General features: G+C 44.4%; 1 protein-coding gene across 2 annotated transcripts in view; it reads right to left on the reverse strand.

Moving 5' to 3' along the window:
* Positions 1-16,931, reverse strand: part of LOC125462212 (neuronal-specific septin-3-like) — a 411,217-nt gene that overhangs the window by 272,930 nt on the left and 121,356 nt on the right. The window lies entirely within an intron of this gene.

Here is a 16,931-nt window from a genome sequence, read left to right on the forward strand (position 1 = left end):
AAAGCTCAGGGAGGAGATATTTTGGTTTCAATATGCAAAGTACATGGGAAAATGTCGAAGAAACTGAGATACTTCTTTGTCTCACCATTGTCTTGTGCCGTAGGCATCTCTTATATATTTAATTTGGGAGGATCCGGTCTAACACCGTGCGAAGAGTATCCTGATACGCAGAAATAGATTTGGCTCACGTTGATTCAACATCTTTTGCCATTGAACCTGAAGCTTCATCACCAAGCTGCTTCTGTGCGCCGATGGAGGTCGATGTCACTCAAGCTCAGGCCCCCTGCCACAACGAGAGCTGTGAACGTATGGCCTGCCACATCTTTCAGTGGCTCCCATGGCAGTTTTTGAGAGTATTGGTCTGGATCTCACAGTGGCAGCTTCGGCGAGGAGTCCAGAGCTGTGAAATGGAGTCATTTCTCTCTTTTTTTAAAAAAAATTCTTTTTCTATTTTTTAGTTATACTATTGTGGAAGGACTATTATACTGAACTTTTTATTTCTTTATTTCTTGAATTAATTGCTGCGATTTTGTACTTCTGAAGGTCTGTAATGCTGGACTTTGTTATTTATTTTCCTACTGTTTTTCTAAGAATTTGTACTCAAGAATCTGTACCTAGGTACTTAAACACCTAAGATAGTGCTGTAAGTGACGATTTGTAAACTTTTTGCTGTACTCGTCAGTACGTGTGACAATAAGGCCAATTCAAATTCAATTCACATGTTATCTCCAATAGAGAGAAAAGACAGGCGGGAGATGGCAGAGGAGGACCAGCTTCAGAGAAAGACCATCTCCAATTCCTGACGGACAGGAGAAGCTGCAAGAAATCAGATGGATAGGAAATTGGATCCGTCAATTTTACAGCCAAGAGAAAAACAGACCACATTGCAATGAATTAACATTTGTGTTACAGTGGCAAATGTTTCATGTTAGGAGAGCATGACAGAAAGGGGAACAAGGGAAGGACTCATGCTTTCTCATACTGTGTACATAATGTAGATAAACTTAAAAACTAAGGAAAAAGGTCAATTCATTTCCACACAATCCTCCAATCGTTCTAGATAACAAGGTGTGGATGAACACAGCAGGCCAAACAGCATCAGAGGAGCAGGAAAGCTGACGTTTCGGGCCTAGACCCTTCTTCAGAAAACATCAGCTTTCCTTCTCCTCTGATGCTGCTTGGCCTGCTGTGTTCATCCAGCTCTACACCTTGTTATCTCTGATTCTCTGTCATCGACAGTTTCTACTATCTCCCTCCAATCATCCTGTCTGCTCTGCATCATAAATGTTCTCAATTTAATCAAAATGTGCTCTCTGTACATTTTGTCCAGGTGATTTACCACGTTATACAAACATGACTGTGCTTTCAAAACAAAGAGCTCTGTGCTTTCTCTTGCTGTTTCGGTAATGTAAAGGTTGAATGGCAAGCTATTTTAAATAGTAGCATGCCAAATTTCCCGGGGCTGATTCACCGCTGTACAAAACACTTGAGGACTGAGAGATAGCACAATTCTACGGACCAGAAAATGTTAGGTGGTCGGATCTGTTTGTTTGATTTTTCGTTCAGAGTAGATTATTTAGCATGGACATACATTATCCCATGCAGTAGAACATGAGAAAACATGTTTGGATTAGTAAACTGAGCATTTATGTATAAACCTGTGCGGTATTCTCACTGAATCATCCTCTGCATTGCAGCGTTCGAGTGTTTTGAGTGGGCCATTGTCAGGCGCTAACTGTCCATGAGTGAAATGGCAATGTTTTGCTCATTGGTATAACTTGGAAGCGCACGATAAGTAGGAAATAGGACAGGCACGTGATGGAAATTAAGCTTTCAGGACAATGGGGAAAAAGAGTGGGAGAATGGGACCAACTGAGTTGCTTTACAGAGAAGTAGCATGGAATTAATGGGCTGATTGACCTCTATGCTAAGCTGTACTGATTCCATGACTCTGTGGGCAGTCTCGCCTATTGGCTGAACACCCTGCGGAACTCCCATGGTACTTTATTTAAGGGAAACTTCCACCAGGAAGAAGTGGTCAAGGAATCTGCTCCTTTGCCCCCACAACACTGCAAGGTGTTGGCTCACAAAGACTATAAAGTGTGAAGCTGGATGAACACAGCAGGCCAAGCAGCATCTCAGGAACACAAAAGCTGACGTTTTGGGCCTAGACCCTTCATCAGAGACTGATAGCTAGTGCAATGCTCACTCTCACCACTAGGGGAGCAGTGGTAACAGCTTGTGAAGCTCCAAGTAGAGGTTCAGAATCACTGAGGGAGTTAAGTCACAGCTGATTGGTTGTGGGGGTGGCGACTCTTATTGGTCTCTCTACCTCCTGATCTTGAGTTTCTTGATCAGGAATCAAGTGATCCCCCCACCAAAATACCATGTCCCCCATTGCCTGGGATACCCTGCAAGGAATCCGAACAGGCCATGCTTTTCATTCTTCAGCACACTTCTGAAACAAAAACACAACATTCTGGAAATACTTGGTAGATCAGCTTATAGGGAGAAGAGGAGAAACAAAAGTAATGACCATTCTCCAAGATAACAAAGTGTGGAGCTGGATGAACACAGCAGGCCAAGCAGCATCTCAGGAGCACAAAAGCTGACGTTTCGGGCCTGGACCCTTCATCAGAGAGGGGGATGGGGAGAGGATTCTGAAATAAATAGGGAGAGAGGGGGAGGTGGACTGAAGATGGATAGAGGAGCAGTGGGAGAGAGATCCCCTGAGGTTGGTCCGGAGGGAGAAGGGTAACTTCTTCAGGTTAGGCATCCTGGAAGAGGCTTCGCAGTGAGGTTAAAATTGTGATCAGAGATATTTGGGAACTGCAGATGCTGGAAAATCCAAGATAACAAAGTGTGGGGCTAGATGAACACAGCAGGCCAAGCAGCCTAACCTGAAGAAGTTGCCGTCCTCCCTGGCGTAGACAAATTGAACTGAAGGATCTTTCCCATGCTGTACATTTCTATGTCTCTATGACTCTAATATTCAAAAGACCTTGAAGGAACGAACATTTAGATCAGCACATCTGTCCAAATTGTCACAAGAATGTATTATCTGGCAGCTGATGAAGACAATTAATGAACTAATTAATACATGAAAAAGACACCACTGCATAATCTTGTGAGATGCAGTGGCACATTGGTTAGCACTGCTGCTTCACAGCGCCTGGGACCCGGGCTCGATTCCACCCTCGGGTGACCGTCTGTGTGGAGTTTGCACATTCTCCGTGGGTTTCCTCCTACAGTCCGAAGATGTGCAGATTACATGAGTTGGCCATGCTAAAAACAGTCCTGTAATGTCCAGGAATGTGTGGGTTAGTCATGGTTAAAAACTCCATGTGGCATTTCAGGGTGGGGGTTTGGCTGGGATGCTTTCCGAGGGTCAGTGCAGACTCAGTGGTCTCTTACCACACTGTAAAGAAAACAGATTAAAACCAATACTGCGGAGGTATTCAGTAGCAGTACAAGTTTCTTTCAACTGGCTAAACGTTGATGTGTTTACATACACTTAAGCGAGTATACACATATTAAGTTGCATGCATGGCTGCACTATCTTAGTATTTAAAAGGGAAAAAAAACTATTTTTTCAAACTCTTCCTCTTTTCTGTCAGGTCATGGGAGGGTCTACTGTAAAGACTGGCAGCTTTTTCACCTCGCATGATTGTTGACATATGATTGCACTTTAAACATTACAATTCCGTTTCATTGTGAGTGCTTTCATTGATGAGGAGGTGCTTTAGCAGACATTTTATACCGTACATATATAAAGCATATCTCTGCACTGTTTTTGCATTCCCCATTATTTACACCATACCACCCCATATTGCCATGTTGTCTTTTATGTCTACCGCAACTGGAGGCCAGGGCCTCACTAACCTTTCATTCAAATGATTATACCTCCAACAAAGCAGGTAGCTTGAATTTGAATGATTTACTGTCACTTGTATTTTACTGTGAAATATACAATAAAATGTTTCAACTGTGGCCACAATCCGGCACCATTTTGAGTAGTTTAAGAATTCAAAGATATAGTTGAAACAGAGTCCATCTCCATTCTGCTGCCCGTGCCATGAGCTGTGAACCAACGCCATGATGCTGCCACCCCGCCTCCACTGGCACCAACGTTCGACTTGCCACTCTTCAGGTGCCACCTCTTCGCCACTGGCCGCACCTCGCCGCTGGTGCTGCTGGGTCCCATGCTGGAGCCACACTCACTCTGTACACAGGAGCATCCGGCTCCGCTGTTGCTGCTGCCTCACCTGATAACCAGGAGTCCCTGGCTCCTGGCCTACCACGTTGAGGGGTTGCTGCCATCACCATGCCGATAACCAGCAATCTCACACAGACCTCACCTATCGCACAAACATAGTCAGCTGAAGGTGTAGCCAAATATTTAGGACAGAACTGACAGATGCCCCCATAAGGGGGACACGGTGGCTCAGTGGTTAGCACCGCTGCCTCACAGCGTCAGGGACCCGGATTCAATTCCATTCTCAGGCGACTGTGGAATTTGTACATTCTCCCTGTGTCCGCCTGGGTTTCCACTGGTTTTCTCCCACAGTCCAAAGGTTTTGTGGACTGGCCGTGTTAAATTGCCCATATAGTGTCCAAGGATGTGCGGATTAGGGGGATGGGTCTGTGTGGGATGCTCTGAGAGTCAGTGTGGACTTGTTGGGCTGAAGGGCCTGTATATCCATGCTATAGGGTGCAAACAGGTGACATAAACAAAGCTCTGTTGGATTGCGTGGTCAACGTTCTCAGATCCTGAAAGTCATTTCTTTGTCTCCTAAGGCAGCACTTTGCTAAGGGGACCAAGGAGGCACTTGACAGACCATCACCCAGCAGCTCCTATTGGATAAACTAGTCAGAAAGAAAACTCTGATCATCTACACACACAAGGCACATACTCTGCTGGCTAATTGCAAAAGTCACAGGTAGGGCAGCCAACAAAAAGAGGCTGTTTGTCAGTGCTGCAATAAAAATATTAAGAGCTCTCAGAGAGGTGCTCAAAATTATGATAGGCTTTGAAAATGGACCAGGAGAAACGTTTTCCTTTGAGTGAACAATTGGTGGGCGGGGCGGGGGGGGATGGATTTAAGATCGAAGAAAAGAAGGCCTGAAATTTGTAAAAATAAAATGTTTAGAAATGACTCTTTACAAAGAAAAAAACCTTTGCAAAAGAAAACATGTTGAAGAACATTTGGAAAGGGCAGCTGGATGGAACAAGGTGGTTAAATTTGAGTGCGAACTGGAACATTGTGGAGGGAGTCATTGCCTGCTGCATTGAAAACTTGTGTCAATCCAAGCCATTTCCCACTCTACCGCGGAGAGTACTTAGCAAGGAGATTGATGGATTCCTGAATTAATTACATTCACTTCCTGGAGACTCCACTGCACTGGTGTCGAAAGCTTGGGTTTGGATCGCCTCTCCTTCCCAATCATCAATACACTAATGTCTCAACCGACTCTAACTAGACAGGCACAAGCAGGCAAGGGATCAGGTTTCAGAAAAATAAGAAGCACATTCGATTATCAAACTCAACTAAGTTAGTTTTTGAAACTTCCAATCAACCGCATCAAATTCAGAAGTTCATCCAACCTAATCTTGAATACTGCTCAAAAGACAGACATGCTGCCAAATGTGTTTTTTTTTTGCCTTATACTCAACAAGACAAATGCAAAAGCTCCAAATTTCAAATCATCACAATGTAAAGTCTCCAAAATCTTAGCAGACCATAGATTGTTCTCTCACATTGGATAGAGAGAGAGAGAAGGGAGAACCAATAGCGATTCAAACTGCAAGTCACCACACCTCAAACCAGGGGCAAGGATGAGAAGACAGGGCCTTCCTGGTGACCTCAGGCAGTGAGGGAATGGAACCCTCACTGCAGTTATCACTTGATGTCACAAACCTGTTTCAAAATGATCACAACAATTTTTCTGACAGGAAAGATGGTGCTGATTGGTTGGCAAGTTGACTGTGATTGGCTGAGGCATCGCTGTGGACCTCAGCCAGAGGTCAACTGCCAATTCTTTTCTCCCATCGTACAAACTGTGGTGACCATCCAAAACATGGAATTCTTGCAGATGCTCGAATATGTGCAAGGAAAATGCAACCTGTCTCTCCTTTCAGCAATGGCCTGTCGGTCAAAGTGTGGGACTCAAACTGTCTTAAACACCTGATCAAGTTTCATTAAGCTGTTATTCAATGTGTTATACTGCAAATGGCAACCCAGTATCTTCAAAAGTTTCAGGAATTCGAGAAAAACCCATTATGTTGAGTGACGCCATTTGACTTTGTTGGGACTGAAAGGGGATGGTTGCATCTACCGTGCCTTTCCTGATATTAGTGTCTTACTGGGAAAGCAGCAAAGCAAGGGAAACCAAGGTGCTCCCCCTTACAGCAGAGTTAAAAGGAGCCTTGACAGTGGTGCTTAGACTTACGAAGCCACAAAGACAGTAAATAAGGGGACACTGTTTCCACTGGGAGTGTTTGGGGTGACGAGGTTTGGAGTAAGGGTCAGTAAGTAGAGGCCACAGATTTGACATAATTAATTGGTGGGGTGGAGAAGAGGAGGAAAATTTAACTGGCACCATCCCTCAGGTCTTCCTCTGCTACATTGATGACTGCATTGGCACTGCCTCGTGCTCCCATGAGGAGCTTGAACAGTTCATCAACTTTACTAACACCTTTCTTCCCAATTTCAAGTTCACCTGGACCATCCCTGATACCTCCCTCCCCTCTCTGTCTCCATCCCTGGTAACTGTCTCAACACAGACATCTATTTCACACCCACTGACTCCCATTGCTACCTGGGCTACACCTCATACCCACCGTCCTGCAAGAATGTGATCACTTACTCCAAATTCCTCTGCCTCTGCCCCATCTGCTTCCATGCCACTCCTGGGCATCCCAGATGTCCTCACTATTTCAAGGACCACAACATACCCCCTCTGTTGATCGAAAATGCCCTCAACTGCATCTCCTGCACTTCTACCCTCAAACTCCCTCCTCACTACATATGTAAAGACAGAGTCCCTTGGTCCTCAAATACCACTCACCAACCTCTGCAGCCAACACATCATTTTCCACCACTTCCATCACCTGTAATCCAACCCCACGGCCAAAGAGATATTTCCCTCCCCTCCCCTTATCTGCCTTTCATAGGGAACCACTCACTCCAAGACTCCCTCGTCCACTCCACACTCCCCACCACCTTTCCCTGCAACCGCAGGAAGTGCTACACCTGCCCCTACATCTCCCCCCCGCCTCACCTCCGTCCAAGGCCCAAGACAAACTTTCCATATCCGACAGGGATTCACCTGTACATTCTCCAACCTGATCTACTGTATCTGTTACTCCCGATGTGGACTCTTCTGCTTTGGTGAGACCAAGCGCAGACATGGGGACCGTTTCATGGAGCATTTGCACTCTGTATGTGATAAGTCGACAACACCCTCTGGTCACCATTTTAACTCCCCCTCCAACTCCCCTGATGACAGGTCCATCATGGGCCTTCTCCAATGCCACAGCGATGCCACACGCAAACTGGACAAACAACACCTCATATCCTGCCTCAGGAGCCTACAGCCCATCGGCCTGAACATAGAATTCACCAGTTTTAAAATCTCCCCACCCCCAGCCTCTTCCCATGTCCAGCTCTCCACCTCATCCCTGCCTTCTTGACCTGACACAACCTGTCCATTTTCTTCCTCACCTATCTGCCCCACCCTTCCCACTGACCAATCCCTACTAACACCCCTTGCATCCACCTATCACCCTCCCACCTCCCCTCCTCCTCCTCACCTCCTTGACCTCACACAACCTGTGCATTTTCTCTGCCATCTATTTGCCCCACCCTTCCCACTGACCAATCCCCATGAACTCCTACCTATATCCACCTATCACCATCTCACACACCTTTCCCCAGCTCCAACTCTCCTCTATTTATTTCAGAGCTCCCTTCCCCCTCCCTGATTTCTGAAGAAGGGTCCCGAAAGGAAGCGCTGACTCTCTTGCTCCTCTGATGCTGCCTGGCCTGCTGCGTTCCTCCACCTCCACACTGTGTTATCTCTGATTCCAGCCTCGGCAGTTCTTGGTATCTTCAAGCCTTATAACCATTGTGTTCCAACTGAGAAAGGGGTTAATGGAGGTAGATCAAAACAGTACTACTTAAAATAGATTTTGACACATGCTTTAAAAAGAAAATACTTGCATATCAAAAGAGCAGGAGGGAACAGGATGGAGAAACTAATTGTATTACTCATGTCTAAAAGTCAGTACAGGCAAGTTGAGCTGAATGTTCTCCATTTCTGCCATACAATTCTACTGTTTTAAGCTTTAATCTCATTTATCTGTTAACTTTGCTTATTTACTGCATCATTTTCTTAAAATAATCAAACTTTTTAAAAATATTGGTGCACGTTCATTGATTGACTTGTTATCACATGCACCGAGATACAGTGAAAAGTACTGTTTTGCAAGCTCTACAGTCAGCTTGTACCATACAAAGTGCATCAGGGTAGCAGAACAGAGTGCAGAATACACAGTGGCACAGCCGCAGAGGAGCTGCAGGCAGAGAAGTCAGAGATTTGAGAGGATCCATTCAAAGGTCTGGCATCAGTGGGGAAGAAGCTGTTCTTGAATCCATTTGTAACTGTATTTCAAACTTCTATATCTTTTGCCTGCAGCACAACCAGCATTCATTTTTCATCTTGCAATTTGTTTTCTGCTTTTGCTTTCTTACTCTTGCTAACAGTTTTAGCTTTTCTTCCAACCCTCACTTCTGCCCTTCCTGGAGACTGGAGTCCTGTAGCAGAGGGAAACGGGCAGCGTTCCGCGGAGGCGGTGGAGCGAGTCCTGGATGCAGGCAGCTTTCAAATAGACAATAGGTGCTGGAGTAGGCTATTTGGCCCTTCGAGCCAGCACCACCATTCATTATGATCATGACAGATCATCCACAATCAGTATCCTGTTCCTCCCTTATCCCCATAACCCCCATAAACGTTCCCTGCTAATCAATGTTTTTTCACTGTTTTTTTAAACTCTGTAATTACACTTAAAAGTATCTGTGCCTAGATCCTCAGTACCTAAGAAAGTGCCAAAAGTTAAAATTACAAACTTTTCACCATACTCACTTGAGCGCACTTGGCAATAAAGGCTATTCTATTCTATTAAAAGCAACAGGAACGTTTAAAATAGGCAGTTGATTAGCTCAGAGATAGTAAGAACTGCCAACGCTGGAATCAGAGATCACAGAGCATGGATCTGGAAGAACACAGCAGACTGGGCAGCAGAGGAGCAAGAAAGCTGAAGTTTCAGGTTGGGGCCAGTTGATTAGTTTAGGTGGTTTAAGAGTATGAGGGATGGATAATGCCAAAAGGTATGGGTTTAGTCTCTGTACACTGAGATTGAACAAACCATTCCACAGTTGTTTTAGAGGAGTGGTGTTCACGACCTGGCTTAAGGCACCTTGCATTGAGACCCAGGAAGACAAAGCAGCTGTGGATTGTTGCTAAATGGCTGATGTGTTTTCAAGTTGTACCTGGGAAAGAATACATTTCCACCTTTGGCGCTGAGAACCATGAAACTGCGTGTGAGTGGAATCCAACCAAGAGAACTATCACAGAACAGCTGCGGAACCAAGTGCAGCCCTCCACAGAGCAGTGAGATGAGGAGGCAGAGGGCATGTGTTTTCCTTTTGAACATCCCCACCTCATGTAACAGAGGGGAGTGGACATTGAACTATACCCCTACTGCAATGAATCAGAACCCACATTTACAGCAGGGTTTCATACACTTCTCCTCTGGGTGTGATTTCACTGAGGGTGGCACAAAATATTCTGGGTGACAAACCCACCATCTCCCTGCACAGCACCAATCCAAAAGCCCTGTTACAGACTGGGCAAGGCTTTCACTAGAGTGCCCACTCCTTGGCCTACTGAAACTCTTAATGAGGCCACTCAGTTGAATGAGGCATTCAATTCTGATCTCCCTGCCATAGGAAGGATGTTGCGAAACTTGAAAGGGTTCAGAAACGATTGATGAGGACGTTGCCAGAGGTGGAGGGTTTAAGCAATAGGGAGAGGCTGAATTAGGCTGCAGCTATATTCCTTGGAGCATCGGAGGCTGAGGGGTGACCTTATAGAGGTTTACAAAATCATGAGGGGCATGGGTAGGGTGAATAGGCAAGATAATTTTCTCAGAGTAGGGGAGTCCAAAACTAAGGGGCATAGCTTGAGGTGACAGGGGAAAGATTTAAAAGTGACCTAAGGGGCAATTTTTGACACAGAGTGTGGTGCGTGTATGGAATGCTGCAAAGGGGGCTGGTTTAGGTCAGATAAGGTTGGCAAGGATCGACGGGTCTGTTTCCATGCTGTACGACTCTCTGACTGGAACAATGCACTGGAAGGGGTCAACACCTGACAGCACACGAAGCTGACTGAGAAATCACCAAAGTCTGAAGGAAATAAATCTGGTTTTGCTAAGTGAATTGGTTTGTACTTTGAGACACTGCTTCAATATGTAAGGAAAGCACTCCCTAAAAACTGTATAACAGCCAGTGAATTGTTGGCCCCGACAGAAACAAGGAAGCAGAGTAGGGCGTTCGGCCCGTCGAGTTCCGTCTACCATTCAATAAGATGATGACTGATCTGATTTTAACCTCAACTCTACATTCCCACCTGTTCCCAATAATTTTCAAGAGGATGAAAGATTAAGAATTGCCCTGTCTCTACCTTAAAAACAAATATTTAAAGATTCTGCACCCACTACCTTTTGAGGAAGGGATATTCCAAAGATTCACAACCCTTTGGAATTCCAAAAACTTAAAAACTTAGCTGCAGCATTATGGGTTAAAAATTCTGACACAATAAAGTCACTGTCAGACATTAGTGGTTAGGTAAGACAAGGAGGTTACTGCTTTTCTAGTCGATTGGTCGGCTCACTGTGCACACACTTCCAGTCTTTGACATTCTTTTTGCTTTGGTATTCGTTACCTCAAATGAGATAACTTCACAGATGATCTAGACCATCCACCCCAGTAGCCTTCTTCCAAACTAATGTGAGCATCATCGGCTCACTTTGTCAGATGCAACCATTGCAAATGGGCTCCATTCTCATGCCCATTCACAAATAGATTTGTAAACGCGTTGGAACACAATGCAGGACAAAAGGAAAGCAGCGGTTTGTAAGGAAAGCAAAATGTTCGTATGGCTACATACGGGGTCGCGTTTGTAAGTGCACGTTTTCCTAAGTCGGACGTTCATAAATCGAGGACTCCATGTCTTGGGCATATTTTCAACCTTTGTGGCATAATCTATCCCACATCCTGTCTCTGTGCTAAAGGCTGCTGCAGGAGACTCGTCAATGAAGGTCTCTCAGTGGCCCAATGTAACCTCAGTGTAGACTGCTAGCCTCTCGATGATTTCAGAGCAGTCTCCTGGCCTTGAGGTGAAGCCTGGAGTCAAGGCCCAGTGGGGACCAGATGTTAGATGCCAGCACGGACTGGTTTTCTGTTTTTTTTTAATTCATCTTTCGCTGAAGAATTTGTATTTAAGAACCTGTGCCTATGCATTTTTGTACTAAAGATGGCACCCTCAGTGACCACTTGTAAGCTTTCCATTGTATCCATTTGAGTACATGTGGCAATAAAGCTAATTCTAGTTCTAATTCACATCAAAAACCCTAGCGCGGCCTTACAAACAGAAGACAGCCTCTTGCATTCAAGCAAATGCACCCACTGAGGCAGCTCCTGCTGGTTGGAGACAAAATAAAAGAGGTTATCTGAGAACCAGGCTGCTCTGAAAGGTCGCACTCATACAGGAGTCACAGGGTTTTCACACAAAAAAAGCTTTATCATGGGATTGACCTCCACCTCTGAATTCCTGCTGGGATCGGCCGCCCATGCCCACGTTTCTCAAGTATCACCAATTTGTGCTATGACAGTAACACAGCATATTTTTTGCTGTGCAAGATATTAATTAAACAAGGCTCAAACGAAAGCATTGGCCTGAAAGTATGATGTCCACTTGAAGGGCAGTCCAAATTGAAACCAAAGATAAAACATTCATACCTGGCTATCATTCAGGTTAAGGTTGGCCTGATCTGTTCCTTCCACAATATGCCACACAAAATTTTCAAATCAGGTTCTAGAACGTAGTTGAAACTGTTGCCCCCATCCCCTCACTGTGTTCCGATTGACAAAACCCCTATGATCCTTTTCACAAGTAGTTCCCAACTTTATTCAAATGGATGGAAAGGCAACTATTTGAGAAAGCTTTCACAATGAATGAAGTCCTCTGATTGCAAACCTTGGTAAGATTATAAAGATGTTTCGCTTACTTTTTCTCCCCGGTCCAAAAGGGGAACCTTTTGTGAATTGCTTAATAAAACAGATAAAGTCACTGTCGTCGCAGAGGGCTGCTCTCTCATTCGAGAGAAAAAAAGAGAGAGGGATGACTGTTGGTGGTTTAACTCTGGGGGTTACCAGTCCTCAGGCGAGAGGACGGGCTGAGAAAAAAGTGTCCTTCAATATAGCCTCAACCAGGGTGGGATTTGAACTCTCACTGTTTGGATCAAAAAACAGGCATTCCCCCAATAGAGTTATGCCAATCAAAATCAGGAGCCATGCATTGCCAGATCATAAGACAGAGATAGATAATTTCTGGATCGGTAAGGGAAGGGTTACGAGGAGAAGGCAGGAGAATGGTGTTAAGAAACATATCGGCCATAATCGAATGGCAGAGCAGATTCGATGGGCTGAACGGCCTAATTCTGCTTCTACACCTGGTGGTTTATGGATTTACCTGAAATTAAAACACAGTGTGCTGGAGATACTCAGCGGGTCTGTCAGCACGTATGGAGAGAGAAACAGAGTTAATGTTGCAAGTCCAGCATAACTTGCGAAGGAGGATCATGTTGGATTTCCAATGTTCACTCCCTCTCTCTCTCGCTCTCTTTCCACACATGCCGAGTTTCTCCAGCATACTCTGTTTCTATCTCAGCATTCCATCACGTGTAACTCTTCCTTTTTAGATATGCCCGTGAGCAGGATTCGAAGAAACATCTGTTGCCATTGCCAGTTGGCTCAAACCTAACTGGAGATGTAAGGATTCAGTGGAAACTGTCTGTCATTTGGAATTGCCAGAGGTAACACTGACTGACAGGCTGGTTAAATAAAACCCCACGTGTGCTTCCGGTAGAAATCTCTGCAGCATGCTCACACGAGAGTGCTTTCACTCCAGAATGTGATACCTATGTAAACACAGAGCAGAATAATGGAAGTGATACTTATCCAAGTGTCAAATATATGGAGCATTTCAGCTTTCTCCTTGGATATGACACTATCGAATTGCTGACAGAAACTTTGTGGGCTATCATTATTATGAATGGCCTTAAAGACTCTTAACCCAGCAGTACAGTGTTGTAAGCACTGGGAAATCTGAAGTGGTTTACTGGGATCTTCCTGTGTGACAGACTTTGGAAGGATCGCCAATGATGTACTGACTCCAGCGCCTAAGACAGTTTAAAAGATTAGAATTATCAGTCTCAGACACAAAGGGCGATGCAGCAGAATCGCACTGGATTCTGATGCAAATTCTGTCGCCACATGGTCATTGCTTTCAAATACACTCAGTGTGTGGGTAAACACACATTGAGGGGAGGCAATGGCCGAGTGGCGTTATCGCTGGTCTGTTAATCCAGAGACCCAGATAGTATTCCAGGGACCTGAGTTCAAATCCCACCACCGCAGATGGTCGAATGTAATTGAATAAATAAGAATCTAATGATGACCATGAATCCATTGCTGATTATCAGAAAAGACCCATCTGGTTCACTAATGCTCTTTAGGGAAGGGAACAGCTATCCTTACCTGGTCTGGCCTACATGTGACTCCAGACCCCCAGCAATGTTGTTGATTCTGAAATGTCCTCATTGAATGGTGGTGCAGTCTTGATAGGCTGAAAGGCCTACTTCTGGCTTCTATTTCTAACTGTGTAGGGTTGAGCAATAAATGCTGCCTCGCCAGTGACACCCTCATCCAATGAATAAAGGAAACAAAAATTCTGGATGGCAAGAAAAATGTTCTGATTGCAAAACCTGCATGTGCGTTTTCCTCAACGGCTTTCCCCCCAACAATTCCCAACATATGGGTACGCACAGAGAAGCACGTGATCCATTTCCCCCATTACATTGATTGAATGCAGTTATGCTTTCCAAAAATGATTTTCAGTTTTGCTACTCCTACGTGCCCACAGTTCTCTTTCCCCCAACTCTTTCAAGGTGGCCACACATAATGGGCACAACTGCACGTATAACTCTAATTGTCATCTGTAAGTTTAGTCAGCGGAGGCCAATCTCATCACCCACAGGGCTCCATAGAATCCCTACAGTGTGGAAACAGGCCACTTAGCCAATCGAGTCTGCAATGACCCTCTGAAAAGGATCGCACGCAGACCTATCCCCCTTTCAATCTTATTCCCTTGTAACCTTGCAATTTCTCCTGGCTAACCCACACATCCCTCGGCACTATGGATCAATTTAGCATGGCTAATCCACCTAGGCTGCACATCTGTGGACTGTGGGAGGAAACTGGAGCACCCAGAGGAAATCCACACAGACACGGGAAGAATGTGCAAACTCCACACAGACTCTACTCCTGCTCATCTTTGACATTCATATCTGCACAGTGGAAATTTTTCCAGTTCTTCCATTCCCTAGTCTAAGGGGACAGAAGACCAGTTGAGATACCAGCTCAATGGCATACAAACTGATCAGCTTGCTGAATAACAGGTTAACCTGGAACACACAATGCATTTAGTTAGGCTGGACAGCTGGTTTGTGACACCAAAAGCACAGGGTTCAGTTCCCAGACTGGCTGATGTTACAGTCATCTTTTCAATCTCACCCATTACCTAAGGTGTGATGACGCTCTGTTGAAGACCGTCACCAGTTGTTTCTCTACTGAGAGAGCAGCCCTATGGTCCTCTGAAACTATGGTGGAATTTACCTTTACTATTAAGTGAGCATGGCAAATTCAGAGAGCAAACAAGATCTTTCACCTCAATAATGATAATCTCCACACACAGATGGAGGCTCAAAATGCATTTCTGAGATGGCACTCCAATCTCTAGCTCAAAACCAGTCATTAAGAAATTGCATTTCTAATGCAGCTATGACAGCTCCATTCCTCCCACTGTGTATGAGCCTACAGTTTCAGGAAAAGGAGACTAAAATGAGAAGAAACAGCTTCACTCAGGGGCATTGGGAATGTTCAAAATTCTGTGAACAATTAGAAATAGAAGCCAGAAGTAGGCCTTTCAGCCTATCAAGACTGCACCACCATTCAATGAGATCATGGGCTGGTCTGAATAATCCTCAAGTCCACTTTCCTGCTTTTGCCCATAACCCTGGATTTCCTTACTGATTAAAAAAACTCTCTCAGTCTTGAATTTATTTAATGATACAGTCTCAACAGCCCTCTAAGCTAAAGCGTCTCATAGATTCTTTTGTTTACCCTAGATCTACTCCAGATGGGGCTGAGTCATTAGTTAAGGCTGTGATTGACAGACTCAGAAGGGATAACAGAAATTTAATTACATATGTACCAAGCAACAGGTTCCAAATGACTTGAAAGATTCATCATTCATTATGATAACTAAGAAACCAAAAGCATTGGAGAACAGTTATTTTTAAAATCATAAGCTTAAAAATTCCAGAGGAACTCAGGAGGTCTAACAGCTTTTGTAGAGAGAGTTAGCTTTTATGGTCAGAACATTGTGAAAAAAGGGCCAATGGCCTTGAAATGCTAACTCTGTTTTTCTCTCTGCAAATCCTGCCAGATCCACTGAGTTTCACCAGCACTTTCCATTTTTGTTCTCGATTTTCAGCACCAACAGTTTATGTTTATTTTATCTTGAAGAGTCACCTCATTAAAGTGATCTTGAAAGTCATCGTTTAAAGAAATAACAAAACATTTGAAGCAGAAATTAGTAAAACACTGCCTGGATTTAGAGCTGGTGTTGGAAGGAGGGAGAGATTTAATCTGGGAACAATTTTCAATAAATATTTAGAAGTAGACAAAAACATTTACATATGCGCAGAGAAAATGAAAATACGTTCAACCATATTTAGCCCCAAAAGTTAAAAGACATATTAGTAAAATGTGCCATTACAGTGTGGTACAAGAAAATTCATGTTGATCATCATAATGTGATTCTGACATTCGTTAAGAGGGATAAAACCAGTCTATAATGACCACAGAGTTATAGAATCACATGGAAACACATCCTCCTGTCCAACTTGTCCATGCTGATCAGACATCCTAAATAAATCTAGCCTCATTTGCCAGCATTTGGCCTAAACCCTTCTAAACATTTCCAATTTGTATACTCATCCAGATGCCTTTTAAATGTTGTAACTGTACCAGTCTCCACCACTTCCTCTGGCAGCTCATGCCATACATGCACCACCCTCTGTGTGAAAAAGTTGCCCCTTAGGTCCCTTTTAAATCTGATCCCCTCACCTTAAACCTATTTCCTCTGGTTTTGGACTCCTCCACCCTAGGGGAAAGACCTTGTCTATTTACTCTATCCACGTCCTTCATGATTTTATAATCATCTATAAAGGTCACTCCTCAGCCTCTCGCACTCCAGGAGAAATAGCCCCAGTCTATTCAGCCTGTGCCGAGAGCTCAGACCCTCCAAACCCAGCCACATCCTTGTAGATCATTCATGAGCCCTGTCAAGTTTCACAACATCCTTCCTATAGCAGAGAGGCCAGAGCTGCACACAGCATTCCAAAAGTGACCTAACCAACATCATGTACAGCTGCAACATGATGTTCCAACTCAGTGCACCGATCAAAAGAACATCTGAAGAAAGTGGTCTTAGAGAATGCACTGGAGACTTGTACTTGGGAATGT

The sequence above is a fragment of the Stegostoma tigrinum genome, chromosome 23 (assembly GCF_030684315.1).
Source record: "Stegostoma tigrinum isolate sSteTig4 chromosome 23, sSteTig4.hap1, whole genome shotgun sequence".
NCBI classification, from domain to species: Eukaryota; Metazoa; Chordata; class Chondrichthyes; order Orectolobiformes; family Stegostomatidae; genus Stegostoma; species Stegostoma tigrinum.